General features: G+C 28.1%; 1 pseudogene; it reads right to left on the reverse strand.

The window, feature by feature from the left end:
- Positions 1 to 5,695: 5,695 nt before the first annotated feature.
- Positions 5,696 to 8,504, reverse strand: LOC127251044 (succinate dehydrogenase [ubiquinone] iron-sulfur subunit 2, mitochondrial-like; annotated as a pseudogene).
- Between the last annotated feature and the right edge of the window lie 6,904 nt (positions 8,505 to 15,408).

Here is a 15,408-nt window from a genome sequence, read left to right on the forward strand (position 1 = left end):
AAAACAAGGAACATATTTATAGGCAATACAAAATAGACTCAATAGACTCAAATATAAGTAATCTAATTTATGAATAAGATCAAATCTAGATATAAATTTACTAAATCTAAAACTGAATATCTAAAATATCTCAACATAGACAGCACATACATATGCATATAATCCCCGAAAAATATACACTTTGGATGCAAAAAGTAAGTAGCAAATATAGATCACATGAAAATTGATCAAATATATAGTAAACTAGTAGAATACTCGAGCTATGCATGTTAAAAAATACTATTAAAATTATTTTAATATTAATTCTAGAATATTTATTTTAAATTAGTTCATATATTGTCAAGATGAGTTTTTTTTTTTTTTTTTTCAAATATATTAATATCAATTTAACTAATTTCTTTTTCCATACATTTTTAAAAAATAGGTAGTAGTATGTAAGTACTATTTATATTTTTTACATTAAAAATATTATTTAATCGCTATGCATTTTTTATATAAAAAGATATATTATCTTTTATAAAATATTATATATATTATTTAAATTTAATTTAAATTTAAAAATAAAAAATAAAAAATTTAAAAATAATACTCCCGAGGTCTCCTATATTATGTCATAGTTATATATAAGGATTTAGAATATATATGATTAATAAATAATTAAAAATATATTAATAAAATTAATTATAATATAATTATACAAATAATTATAAATTAATATTAAAATAAATAATTGATTTAACTAAAATTAAAAAATATAAATTTTAAAATTTTAAAAAGTGATTAAAATATGTAATTCTCTTAAAAAGAATAATATAAAATATGGAAAGAATAAAAATTAAAAATATAAAATTATATGTAAAACGAAGAGAAGAAAGTAATATAATAATAATAACCAACTAATTTTATTAGACAATTTATTTAATCCTAATTTTGTCTCAACCCTAATTTTTTTATTAGTCTCATTTTTTGTACATGACAATTTTTTAACGTTCAATAATTAATAATAAGTCCACCGCTACACACCTGTACTATTTTTATTGACTTTTTTAAAATAACAATTATTTTATAATTTATATACTTCCTCCGTCCTGTTGGAAGGGTGACGTTTTCTTTTTGCACGTGGATTTTTGAATATTAGTATTATATTAGATTATAGTAAAAAAGACAAAAATACTCCTATTAGTATGGTGTAATATAAAAGTAACGGCATTTGTGTAATATATTGTAAGTTGAAAGGTATTTATTATGTGAAGTAAGTAGTACAATTACTAAATTAGAAAATAGTAACCTTGTTTTGGGACAGACAAAAATGGAAAATGGTAACCTTTCAATTGAACCGAGGGAGTACATAAAATTAACTGTGAGATTTTTAAAAATGGTACCTTAAAAAGGGGTTCTTTTGCCAATTTTACGCTCTGTTTACACAATACACTTTCAGTCATTTGATACTATTTATTTTTAAAAAATATCAAATCAAATAAACTTTTTTTCTCATAAAACATCAAATCAAATACTAACTTTTTTTTTTTTTTTTCAAACTTTCAAATTTTCGAAAACCTCCAAAACCCCTTATCTAAACAAACCCGAATATGCCAATAATAATTTCGGAATGGTTACCATATATTGTACATGGCCATATTTTTTGAAATTATTTGATTTTTTGTTATATACAACCGTATTGATTTGGAACACAGCTGTGTTAATCTTAATCAGATGTTATATTAGTTTCGTTGTGTCCACTTTAATGTTTCCGTTGGTTTTTTTTAACGGTTGAATCCAAACTGATGAAATTTTTTATAACGAGTTCAAAAAGTAATTTTTTTTTTTTATAATAAAACTAAAATTGACTGTTTTTCTTTTCGTAGGGACAATAATTGATACTTTTCATAATGTATTTTTACCAACGGATCGAGTCCTATCAAATTCAAACTATTGTAAATTTATATCCCGGATCAATAAGTTTATTCAAATATACCTCGTAAACAAATACGAAATCAGTTAATAGCCGAAACAAATTGTTCCTATCTCCGGTGAAAGATCGAGGAAATTGGGAAGAAATTGGTCCGGTCCGATTGAGGAAGAAAGCCGCCGGAGCGGCTCCTGGTCAGTTCTAAGCTGTTGGAAGAAAACCGCCGTTGTGCACCGGAGTTCGCCGCTGCTGCCCGGAGGAGTCCCGAAGAAGACAATCAGAGCTTCTCTCAACAGGAGAAAAGCTTTTTGTCACTAGCCGAAGGAATCGTCCATTTTTTCGGTAATTGTCGAGTCTGTTCATCGAAGTTTCTGTTTGGTGGAGTCGACCGCAGGGAGCTGGCTGCCAGAGTAGGAAACTGTTGGAAAATAACTTTGGCGAAATTTGAGATATGCTTAAATTCGAAAACATAAATTAGATAGGATGCGAAATCAAATTTGAGCCTCGCGTGGCACGCGATTTCCTTGAAGCGAATTCGGCCCTCCACCGATATGCTATTAGGATAGAGCGAATCAAAACAGAATATCTGATTCGCAAACTGAATTAGAAAACTTTTGAAAGAAAATTGGCAAAAAAAATAAATTTTTTCGTATATTCACATGGAGGAAAATAAATTAATCAAATAATTAAGTTTTTGTCGATTCTGGAATCATAATCAGAAATAATTTTCCCCAATTTCAAAGAGAAAAACAACGAAAAGGGAAGATTGCAGTTTAATTTCAATTCGATTAAGGCGCTGTTTGTTTGTGTTTTGATTTCTAAATTTCAAAATGTGAATTTAGCATTAGTATTAGTTGCTATTTTTTTTTTTTTGTATTTTGGTATTAATATTGTTTTGGGTTTATTTGATTATTATTTTTTTTCTCCTATTAATTGGTTTCTGAGGTATGTTTGAATAAAATTGTTGATACGAGATATAAATTTACAACTGTATGAGTTTGGTAGAACTCGATCTGTCGGTGAAAGGCTAATCCCTCGTCTTTTTATTTTTCGGTATATTATTATTATTATTTTTTTTGTGAAATATGTGAGTTAATAATATGCTGAAATTTTTTTGGTGTTTAATTGACTATATGCATTTTTTGTTGATTAGATTGAATAATCTTGAATTATATTGTAATTTGTTGTATTATTTTTCTTGGTGGAATTTTTTGTGAATTATATCTTGGTTCCTTGATTGTTTCTAACTCGGTGTATTTTTTGAATTATTTGTCAATTACAATAGGCAATGTTCGAGATGCATGTTTAATTTTTTTTTGAGTTTATATGCATGATTTTTTGAATTATTTTTTAATTACAATAGCCAATGTTCGAGATGCATGTTTAATTTCTTTTTGAGTTAGATATGCATGATTTATATTTATTTGTGAGATAGAAAATGCATATTAACTATTAGTAGATTATGGCTAAAACAAATGTAGGAATGAAGGATAAATCAAGAATAATATTAGTGTTGTTGCATCATGTGATTTCTTGGTGATATAATTGAAATGCATATATTTGATTTTTTATTTTTTGCATGCTATGTGTTTGGATTACTAATTCATCTATATGCTCTTTTATGAATAAAAAAAGGTTAAGTGTGAAAGATCAAACTTTATGTTTCTTGTGGGAAATTAGTTGATGAAAATATGCGTAGGTTGCTAAATTAGAACTAATGTAAAAACATTGGAATACATTGATGCATGTTATTTTGTTTACTATGCGATGACTTGCATGTATTTCTTAATTGATATTTGTGCATAAATCCGATTATCTAATTGACATTACGTGGATTATCTTTGTGACGTGATTTTTGAGTGTTCTGTGTGATATAAATTGACATGTACCTTTGGCGATCATGTGTATTACTTGGATTGCATGTTATTTTTTGGACTAATTATTTTTGTGTGATAATTTTTTTTGTGTCATAAATTGGTTGTTTACTGTGTGATTGTTATCTTTGTCATTGTTGAGTATGTGACTATTCGAATATTACGTATAGTCATTCTTAGTGTACTTTGAGGGTATTATTTGTGGTAGTATTTGGCCGAACTAGGTTCTTTGTGCTTTGTGCTTCTTCTAGTTGCTTAGTGTTCTTCGAGAAGTTAACATTCCTCATAGTTGCTTAGTGTCTTTTTTTTTTTTTATATTTTCTTTCAGGTTGCTTAGTGTTCTTTCAAATTAGGACGTCTGAATGGTTGAGTCTCTGGAGATCTTAGTGACAGTGGTCGATCGATTCAAATGCTTAGGCGTTAGTAGACTTGTCAAAATGGGTTACTGGGGCGGATTGACCCACAACCTACTATAACCCGCAAATAAGCGGGTTGTTGGCGGGCCAACCCGCGGCGGGGCAGATCAAAAGTTCATCAGCCCAATCCAACCCGCCGGTGGGTAACGAGTTAAGCGGGCTAGTCCATAGACTTTTTAAAAATATTAAAAAAAAATATTAATATTATAAATATTTTTGTAATCAATAGTTAAAATAGCTAAAATAATAAATATTTTAAAATAAATAACAAATATAAAAATTCTCAATTCTAAATATTATTAGTTGGTGAATTTTTTTTAAAAAAAATAATAATAAGAAATATTTAAAAAATAAATCATAATAAATTTTATGAAATTTGTGAATAGATTTTAGAATTAAAAAAAAAATTATAAAGCAATAAAATAGAAGACTGAACAAAACAAATGATGAAAAATCAGAACAGTGATATTGTTTTTATTGATTAATTTATTTAAACTAATGATAATATAAATTTATTTTACCCATCTTAATTAAAATGTCTATTTTTAGTAGATTAAAAATAATAATATATTATTTATTAAATAAAATGTATAAGATGATTTTATTATTTTTTTACGTACATTATTTATAAATTAATTATATTTATAATTTATATAAAATTAAAATATATTTTAATATTAATATTCAATTACTTTTACATCGATGCATTCACTGCCTCACACCAACCATTATAACACCCACAATGATTACAACAAAATTTTTCGACTTTTCTTCTTAAATTCTTTTTACTAATACACAATATTACCTAGTACTCGTAGGTGGTGTAACGCCACCTGAGCAATTTCTAATGTAAAAAATTTGATATATATTGACGTTGTGTAAGCATTTTGATGATTTAAGTTTAAATGGATTTTAGAGTGATCAAATGAAGATGTGGAAATAAATGAATAGATATGCATATTGATAAAAAAATTATGCATAAAAAATTAGGCATATTTAAAGTTTTTTAAGTATGTGTACTATAAAAAAATTAATCTCTTAAAAATGATATGCATATTGATAAAAAAATTTATTTATAATTTACTTTTGGAATGAAACTATATGAATATAAATATAAATATGTATATATATATATATGAAAACAAATTTTGTGGGGAGGAAAGACCAAAACTCGAATAATAAAAAAGAGCGAAACTCGGACAATATAAATATATATGAAAATAAATTTTTGGTGGAGGAAGCAACAAAAATGGAACAAAAACTTTTTTTGTTGCTTAACAAGTAACCATTCAATATTTTTTATTTTGATTTTTTGAAAATATCTTTTTAATTATAATTTTTTTAGTTTTAAAGTTTTTGTATTATAAAAGAATTTATTATTTACAAAACGATATTAATATTGATATATATATATATTTTTATAATTTATTTTTGAAATTAAATTATATAGATATAAATATATATAAAAATAAAACCCTTATATATCATGAGAACTATATTTTTATTTTTTATTTTTTGTATTAACTATTATACTTTACAGAAGTATTAGTACAACATGGACTTTCAAAGTAGAAAATATTCACTAAGGCATTGAGATTGAAATTTCATTACACCTTTTCCTGTGTTGTTTATTTACAATAAAAATTGATATAAACTGTGCAAGTCATCTTAGTTCCAAGCATAAGAGATAACTGGATCATATAGGTTCTGTTGCTGCTTGTAAAGATTCTGCAAGTGATTGGCTCCCCCTCCCTCGGAAACACAAATCTAAGAAATGGTGATGATGATGATGATGATGATGATCATGATAAACAAGAGATCCAAGTGTATGAAAGAAATATCCCAAGAAGAGCACGGAACCTCTCCGGATTTTTCAGAATTCACTGCTGAAGCGGAAGCAGCTTAAAAGGCTTTTGAATCGATCGAAAGCCTGCTGCTACCGTGGCTATACCTTCAAAAGCTGAGAAGCCTATTGCTGATCTGCCATTGGATAGATTGCCATTGTGTGGCCGTTGCAATGGTTGTGATGAAGGCTCTTTGTATGGATGAGAAGATGAGAGCAGATTCTGTTTCCCGCCGCCAAACTTCTTCGATAGTTTTCATCCATTTGATGATGACAAGCAGCTCATCGTCACATCACAGCCTTAATATCCCAGGGCAGGCAGCATTCCCTGAACAAAAAACACGAAAAATTAGAAAAGAAATGCATTTCATTTAATCACAAAACTTCAATATTCTGCAAAAATTTCCAACGAAGAAGAAATTACGTCTCAATGATAAGTATAAAGCACAGGAGCAACAACCATAACCGCCGAGTGCTCGATCAATTCCAATTTTCCAACTAAACAAAGGTACTAATGAACAAAATGTTAATAAGGGATCCGGACTTCAACATGCTAATATCAATCATCAATCGGTGGTGATAGGTCACCAATGGGATTTCCACGTCATATCCAATATGGATATATTCCACGTCATATCCAATGTGTAAATCAATGCAAGTTCTAGAATCTCGACCTTAGATCAACATCACACATGAAGAAAAGATAGCATCATAGGCTCAAAGTACTCCCATGAGCTATAAAAAGTTTAAGCTCGGCAGATTTTTCATTCAATTTCACTAAGTAAACATATTGAATTCTCAAATAGCCATTTGGGGATGTCTGCGCCTTATGTGTTTCTCGATTCAAAACCTTTAAAGAAAGAAATCATAAATAAAGGGGATGATGCATTATTCATATAGAAAACCTCCAAAGAGAGAAAATAAAATTTTGGGATAACTTATACAGAGGCATGGAGTAATCGAATTAGGGTTCCCGGCCTCCTCTCTTTCAACAAGAAGAACCATAAATGAATTTTAAGCAAGAATGACGTTCGATTTGTTCCTGCAACAGATCAAACCGAATGCTTCAAAAACTGAAGCAATCGACAAAAATAATTGGAAAATAAAACCAATTCGCTTACTCTGTGGAGAACCGGAACACTTGTCTAGTATAGTCTGTTATTATAGGAAGCTCTCGACTTGGATTGCATAAGAAATTTTTTCATATTTCACATCGAATTTAAGAAGATGCATTAAAATATATCATTCGCCAGTTTTGGAATATTCCACTGAAACAACAGACTTCAAAAACTAATGCAGGCTTGCAGATATTTAAACTCCACAACAATAGACAACACTTGATACCTTCCCTATATTTGAACTGTAAAAGTCTTCATCAATTTTAAGCCAGTATTATGAAATTAGGAAGGCAAGTTAAATTCCAAATCAATGGCGATCAGGATGAGGTAATAACCCTTACCACCTTCACTTTCCTCGAACTTCCCTTATTTTAATCACCTGAGCTCTGTTTTCTAGTTATCAGAACATTAATCTACCTTACAAACCTATGAAGGTCTCTACCTCTAACTATATCTTCACTATGTATTTTTGTATGGCCAGTTCCAACTATAGCAAGAATACATAGGTAGTTAGACATCCAGGCATATACTAAGTTTAAACTGTGGGTCCAAGAACAATGAGCTAAGCTATGAAATTCGGTTGCAATCCATCCAAAGTGTAATAGTCATGGCATTAGGAGATTATCCAATAGAGTTCCACATTTACACAATTGCACAAGAAGATCAGATTATCCACAAAAAATAAAGGATGGGAGAAATACCTGTTGGCGTGCAAGAGGGCAGCGGGGCCCAAATAGGACTCAGGGTTCCACCAGTAGCTTGGACAGGAGGTGCTGCAGCAGGCACACAAGATGCACTCGTACATCCCATCGAGCTTCTTCCTATCCTCCTTGCTCTGCAGAATCTCCTTCCCCGGGTTCTCTGAAGGGCTCTTCCTCTTCAGACATGGCTCAATCGATTTATACTGATTGTAAAAGCTGGTCATGTCCACAACCAAATCCTTAATCACGACCATGTGCGGCAGAGGGTTGATCATCGTCGGCCCTTCTGCGTTTATTTTCCTGCCGTCGATGTTCATAGCGCAAGAACCACAGATTCCCTAGCGGCACGAGCGGCTGAAGGTCAGAGTGGGGTCGATCTCATTTTTAATCTTCATTAGGGCGTCCAGAATCATCGCCCGGCATTCCTTGAGATTGATCTCGTAGTCCTGGAGCTTCGACTTGCCCGATGAGTCTGGATTCCATCGGTAAATCTGGAAGGTCTTGGGAGTCGCAACAGGCTGCGCCTTGTTCTGCACCTTCTGCGCCTCCGCCTCCGAGCCATGCGCCCGGCAAACGACCGCTCTAGCAGCCGGTGAATCGAAGGAACCCTAGATATCGCCCGTCGTACCAATCCGGACGCCATTTGGTGAGGTTTGGAGAGAAAAAAAAAAACACAGAAAAACGTCGAGGAAGACGACGATGGAGGCGTGTGTCGTTGTGGAGTGAGTGCCAAATGACGAACGGCCATGGAAAACATGGAAAAAGACAGACAACACCATGTAAAATTTCTATTTTTAAAAATTAGAATATATAAATTTAAATAAATAAATTTACCAGAAAAAATGAGAGAATACAGAAAAGAAAAAAATGAAAAAAAAAAAAAAAAAGATATTTGATAGAATTGGTCAAATTGAAGGAAGTCGGTTGAAACAGAAAGAAGAGAAAAAGTGGCTGATTTGGTTTGATTGGAAAAAGGAAAACCGTCCAATCGGTTGACACGATGGAAAGATGAGAGAAATTGACTGAATTGGGGCGATAAAAAGGAGATGCTAAATTGATCCGATGAGAATGAAAGGCTGATTTGGTGGGATAAAAAACTTCCAATCGGTTGGAATAGAAAGTGCAGATAAGTAAATATAATAAATTATATAAATATATATATAAATTTTATAACTGGACATCTAATCAATTTTTTAAAAAAGTTATTTTTTTTCAATTGTTTTTTATATTATACTTTTATTTAGTTAATTTTTTTTTGTGTAAATTTATTCTCTACAAAATTATATACATTGATGTATTTTAAATTTCTACATAAAATTTTAAAAATTACATTATATGAATATTAATATAAAAATTTAAATAAAAATAAATAGACCATTACGAGAGAAAAAATAAAAAGTAAAAAATAAAAAAATATCTGACCCGAATTGGTCGGATGAAAGGAGGAGAACCTTCGGTCGGTTAGGATAGAAATAGGAGAGAAAATGGTTGATTTGGTCGGAGAATTAGTAGAACCATTCAGTCGGTTGAAATGTAAAGATGAGAGAAAGTGACTGACTTGGTCATATGAGAATAAGGAGATACGTCGAGTCGATTTGGATGGAAAAGAGATCGAAAGAAATAAATATAATGAATTATAAAAATATATATTTTTATAACTGTGCAATCAACTCATTTAAAAAAAAATTATTTTTTCATTTTTCAATATATTTTTTTCTATTATAACTTTTTTATATTTAGTTTTTATCTGTATTATTAAAAAATTATTATCTACAAAATGATATATATATTGATATATTTCAAAATTCTAATTAAATTTTAAAAGTTATATTATTTGAATCTGAATATATGAATTTAAATAAATAAAGAATATAAATATAGATGTTTTTTGAAACAAAAAAAAAAAAGAAGTCACTGACCGAATTGATCGGATGAAAAAATGAGAGAAAAAATAGAATTAATTATATAAATAATTTTTTTATAACAGTGCAACCAATTAATTTTAAAAAGAAATTAATTTATTTTCCAAAATATATTTTGATATTTTATTTTTAGTTTTTTTTTCTCTATTATTGAAAAAGTTATTGTATATATATTGATATATAAATTAAATTAATTGATGTGTTTCTTAAATTATATTTTTATGCATTATTTATGTGATATTTAAATATTTAATTTTAGCTAAATTAAATATTATAAAAAATATAATTTAAATATTTAATGTTGGCATAATAAATACTTTTAAATATATAATATATTTTATTTTATTAAATATTTATAGTGTAATTTTTAATAAATGTCAATTTTATATTAATTAGTGCAGAAGTCTGTGTAAAATGACTATTAATTGAACGACGGTTGTATTAATTTTACACATAAACCCGCAAAAACATTTATAACTGGTCGGCTGCATTTAGCGGAAACTTCCGCATAGATGTAAGCGAAGTCGGCTAGCGATGGCCGACCTGCTGTGCGGATTTCAAGCGACGGCTGGTCGGCTGCATTAAATCTGTCAGACTCCTCCAGCTCCTGCGTTCACTTCTGTTTTCTCCCGGCTGCTCCCATTAATTCTTGTTTTCTCCCAACTGTTCCCATTAATTCCTGCATTATTAAGTTATTAATTATTAAGTATATTTTGTAATTATTTTAGGGTATAAATTAAATTAATTGATGTATTTCTCAAATTATATTTTTAGACATTATTTATGTATTATTTAAATATTTAATTTTAGCTAAAATTAAAGATTTAATTCCTGTACAAAATGATATATGTATTGATCAAACGTTCAGTCGGACTCAAATATTTTTTGTTTTGCGTGCCCAACAAACTCGAAAACTCCTATATTAGTTTCAAATGCATTTCTTAATATATCATAGCATTAAAATATTGTGACTAAGTTATTGAATTAAAGTAAATGTTACGATCTACAAAATGATATTCATATCAATATATTTTCTACAAGTAAATCACTACGAAATAACATATGGAATTGGGAAAACACAAACCTCAACAACATCCAATATCCTCAGTATAACTGACAACGCGGGGTTAATTGACAAATTTAACCATACTTGCCTACAATATTACCACTGCGTACAACATGTCAAAATAACATATATTACACTATTAAAAACATTTACATAATAACAGGTAGTAATTCGAACGGCTTCTCGTACATATGTGTTTAAAGATATAAGAGTTATTATTGAATAGAAGGTTTTGTTTAGTTTGTACTTTTGAAATTTTTTTCCTTTATATTTAAGTATTAGTTTATGTAGTATCTAAAAAAGTTGTAAATTTTGTCATGTAATTAAATCTTTTTTTATTATTTTTAAACATTATTTGAAAGATATAATAACAATAATTCAACCATTGTTCTTATTCTTATCTTTCGGTACTGAAAAATTACATGTGAGATCGTGTGATAATGTAGTTACCTTGGAGCTGACGTGAATGTCTAATTGCTCACATATGGGCGATTACATGCCAAATAAATAAGACTACATCCTCCGGCTCTAAGGGTTCAATTCAATTTTTGCATGTTCATTTTTTAATATTAATTATTATATAAAATAATCAAGGAAAAATAACAAAAATATTTTTATTAGTGTCTTATAATATTATTATAAAGATATTTGTACAAAAATTTATATAAATATAAGAATATTTTTAATGTTAAGTACATTGACGCAAAAGGTAAATAAGACCTTAGAGCCGGACATATAAAAAATAAATACAAATAAAAATATCTCGCAGAAGGTAAATGTTAAGTACAAATATAAGAATATTTTTAATATTTTTATTTAAGTATGTCTTACATATCTCGCAATATTTTTAAAATAAATAATGATTAACTACACTTTATCTCATCATACTATTCAAATAAAAAATAAATAGATATTTATCTCTCTAAATTACATTATAGGATTTCTATTTTATTCTAGTTAATTGAATTCCTGTTTCGGAATTAAAATATTGCATCTTACATGGGACGTATGAAGTATTTTATAAGAAAATTGTACTCCCTCCGTCTCTTATCAAGGGATCCTTTGGAGTTTTATAATAGATTAAAAAATAATAGTATTTTATTGGTTAGTAAAAGTGTGTAAGAAATTTTGATATTTTTGCTCTTTAACTTTATTTATAAATTAATTGTATGTGTAATGATATATTTGTAATTTAGATAAAAGTTAAAAATATTTTAACATTAATGTATAATTTTTTTTTCTAAAAAAAAAATTATAAAAATAATACTTTAAATTGGTATAGAAAAAATATGATTTTATTTTAATCCATAAATAGTAAAAATATTGTTTTCAAGTTCAAACCAAACAAACCCTAATCATTCAGCACATTTGACCTTTCCTTTATCAACAAATACGTACTCCCTCCGTCCTAGATAAAATGGGCATGGTACCGTAGATATGAGAATTTAGATAAGTATAATTAGTAAGTAATTAAAGAATGTATTAGTAAAAATAATTATAAATTAAGATAACTAAATAATTTAATTAAAATTAAAAATTTTAAATTTTAAAATATAATTAAAGTGTATAATCAATTTTTCAAAAATAGAAAGGATAAATTATGTGGGACCGATAAAAATAAAAAATAAGAACAAATTACGTGGGACGGAGGGAGAGAGTATATGTTTTTATGTGAGAACTAATAAGGTAGATTGATTGATTTATGGTAGGGATGTCAAACGGGGCGGTTAGCCCCGGACCCGCTCTTAATGGGACGGGTTCGGGTCTAAATAATATGTTTTGGGGTGGGTTGTGAATTTGAAATTTTAAACCCGGCCGGATTCGGGGCGGGTTACTGGTTTTACTAAAAATTCATCCGAACCCGGACCCGAACCCGGATATTTTTTTAAATTACTATAACTAATATATATGTATATTAATAATTTTTTTTAATTATTATACCTAATATGTGTATATTTATATAATAAAAATATATTATTTATTTATTTAAATAATTTTAAACATAAAACTCAATTAGTTGTCCATCCAACCCTAAATTCCTAATTTCTTTTTCGACTTCTTCAACCGCGACCGCTGCCGTCTTTCATCCTCATCTACTTGTCTTCTGCTGACCATCACCGGCTGCCAGCGCCAATATAATAATATGTATATATATATTTTTAATTAAGTACCAGTGGATTGACCGTTGGATAAAAAGTTGTCCTCCTGCAATGCTAGATGAAGATGAAGACTTTGATGTTGAAGAATGTTAGAATTGACTATTTGATGTTTTAAATTCTTATATTTGCATTGTATTTATGTACTTTTATCTTATTTTTTGAATTAATATTTGATTGTTTTTAGATTTTTTTTGGTGCTTTTAATGCTATTTGTTTTAGTATTCGATTTTTAAAAAAATATTTATTATTATATATTTTTAAAAAAAAACGGATTTGCCGGGTTGACCCCGAACCCAGAAGGTTCGGAGCAGGGCGGGTCCTGGGGCCGGGTGGAAGCGGGGCGGGGCGGGTCTCAGAGCTTGCAGAATCCATCCCGAACCCGCCCCGTTGACGTCCCTAATTTAGGGGCATTATGAGAAATTTATTAAAAATTTGGTAAAAAGTTTATGTGGCAATTAGAAAAGCTAATAGAAAATTTGTTATTATTTGTTAAAATAGAAATAATAAAATTATTCATAAATAAAATTATTGATTATAAATAGAATATGCATAAATGTAATAGACAATAAAAAGAATAAACAGAAACTGTGACGTAATTTAGTGGACGAGAGAATATACATAAATAGTTTAAATTAATTTTATATAAAAAAATAAATTTATGTTTGTTTGTTTATTTAGAAAAGTACTACCTCAGTCTTGGAACATATGATCGATTTGTTCATAATGTTATTTATATAGTGTAAATTAATAAGTTATGATAGTATTACTTTTTATATGAATAATATTGTTATTATTTTAAAAATATGAATTAAGATATATGATTAGAAAAAAAATTTATGTATTTAAATATTTTTATAATTATATCTTAATGAAATATATACAATATGTATATTATTTTGTTGTTAATAATTTTTTATGTAATACATATAAATAAATAAATAAAAATATTTATTTATAATTAACTTAAATTAGTTTTATAAAAAATAGAAAATTATGAATATAAATAAAAGATATTTATTTATTGAATAGAGATATAAATAAAAATGTTATAAGTAAGTTCTACTTGTAAATTGTCAGAAATTAGTAATATACTCCATCCGTTCCATGACTATATATCCGTTTGTTTTTTTATAGAGTTTTAGAAATATTAGTATTATATTGGAATATAGTATGAATAAAATAAAAATGACTAAAATAACCTTATTAATATTGTATGATATAAAAGTAATGACATTTGTGTAATATATTGTAAATTGCTAGGGTAATTGTAATGTTAGTATATAGTACAATTACTAAAAAAGGAAATTGATACTTTATTATGGGACAGACTAAAATAAAAAAATAGATACTTTATTATGGGACGGGGAAAGTATATTAATAGAAGTTTCTATTATGAAAATTATTTTAAGATATAAAATAAATTAAATTTTATAATGTCAATCCAAAACTTATAACCAAACACACCTTTAAGTTGTCAATATGGGACTCCACCTGTCAATTTTCTATTATTTCGATCTGGACCAATTTGAAAACTTAACGAAAGACAAACAACCTTTTTTCTTTTTTTTTTTTTTTTAATTCTAACTGAAAGTATTTTTTTAAGTAGTTTTATTTATGTCATTCAAAAATTCTTACTTTATATTATAAAAATGTAAGCAAATATTATTTATAAAATATTTTTATTTGGGTAAAATTTTTTTTTTTTTTTTTTTTTCCTCTGACTGGACCTTCTTATCGTTTTAGTATGGTAAGTAAAGCTTGTCGCAAACTAGTTTCATAAGTGAAAAATTTTCGCTGTTTTAATCCTCCGACGCAGGAGACGCCCGCGTGGCTCGCCGGAGGCCACGTGTCCGCTAGGTTAGCGACACCTGGCGGACATGTGAATTTTATTTTGTTTATTTATTTTTTTTCTTAATTATTTTTAAATTTATTTTTAATTTATTTCTAATTTTATTTATTTTTTAATTTTTTTATTTAGTCCAATAGAAAAAAATAAAAAAAATAAAAAAAATAAATAAAATTCATGTGTCCGCCAGATGTTGCTGACCTGGCGGACACGTAGCCTCCGACAAGCCACGCGAGCGTCTCTGGCACCGGAGGACTAAAACAACAAAAATTCTTTACTTCTGGAACTAATTTGCGATATGCTCCACTTACGTGACTAAAATAATAAGGGGTCCAGTTACGGGATTAAAAAAAAAAGTTTACCCTTTTATTTTTTTATATGAATTACACATATATGAGTACATATATAATTAATTTATAAAAAAGATAATATTAAAATTATTATATATTTCACCCAATCAATAGATATTATTATTTTTTAATTGGAAATTAAAAAATAATTGGATATGTTTGTTTGGGGGTTTGGATTTTGAGTTGGGATTTGAATAGTAAAAA

Source organism: Andrographis paniculata, unplaced genomic scaffold (genome assembly GCF_009805555.1).
Source record: "Andrographis paniculata isolate CXL003 unplaced genomic scaffold, ASM980555v1 Contig11END, whole genome shotgun sequence".
Taxonomy (NCBI): Eukaryota; Viridiplantae; Streptophyta; class Magnoliopsida; order Lamiales; family Acanthaceae; genus Andrographis; species Andrographis paniculata.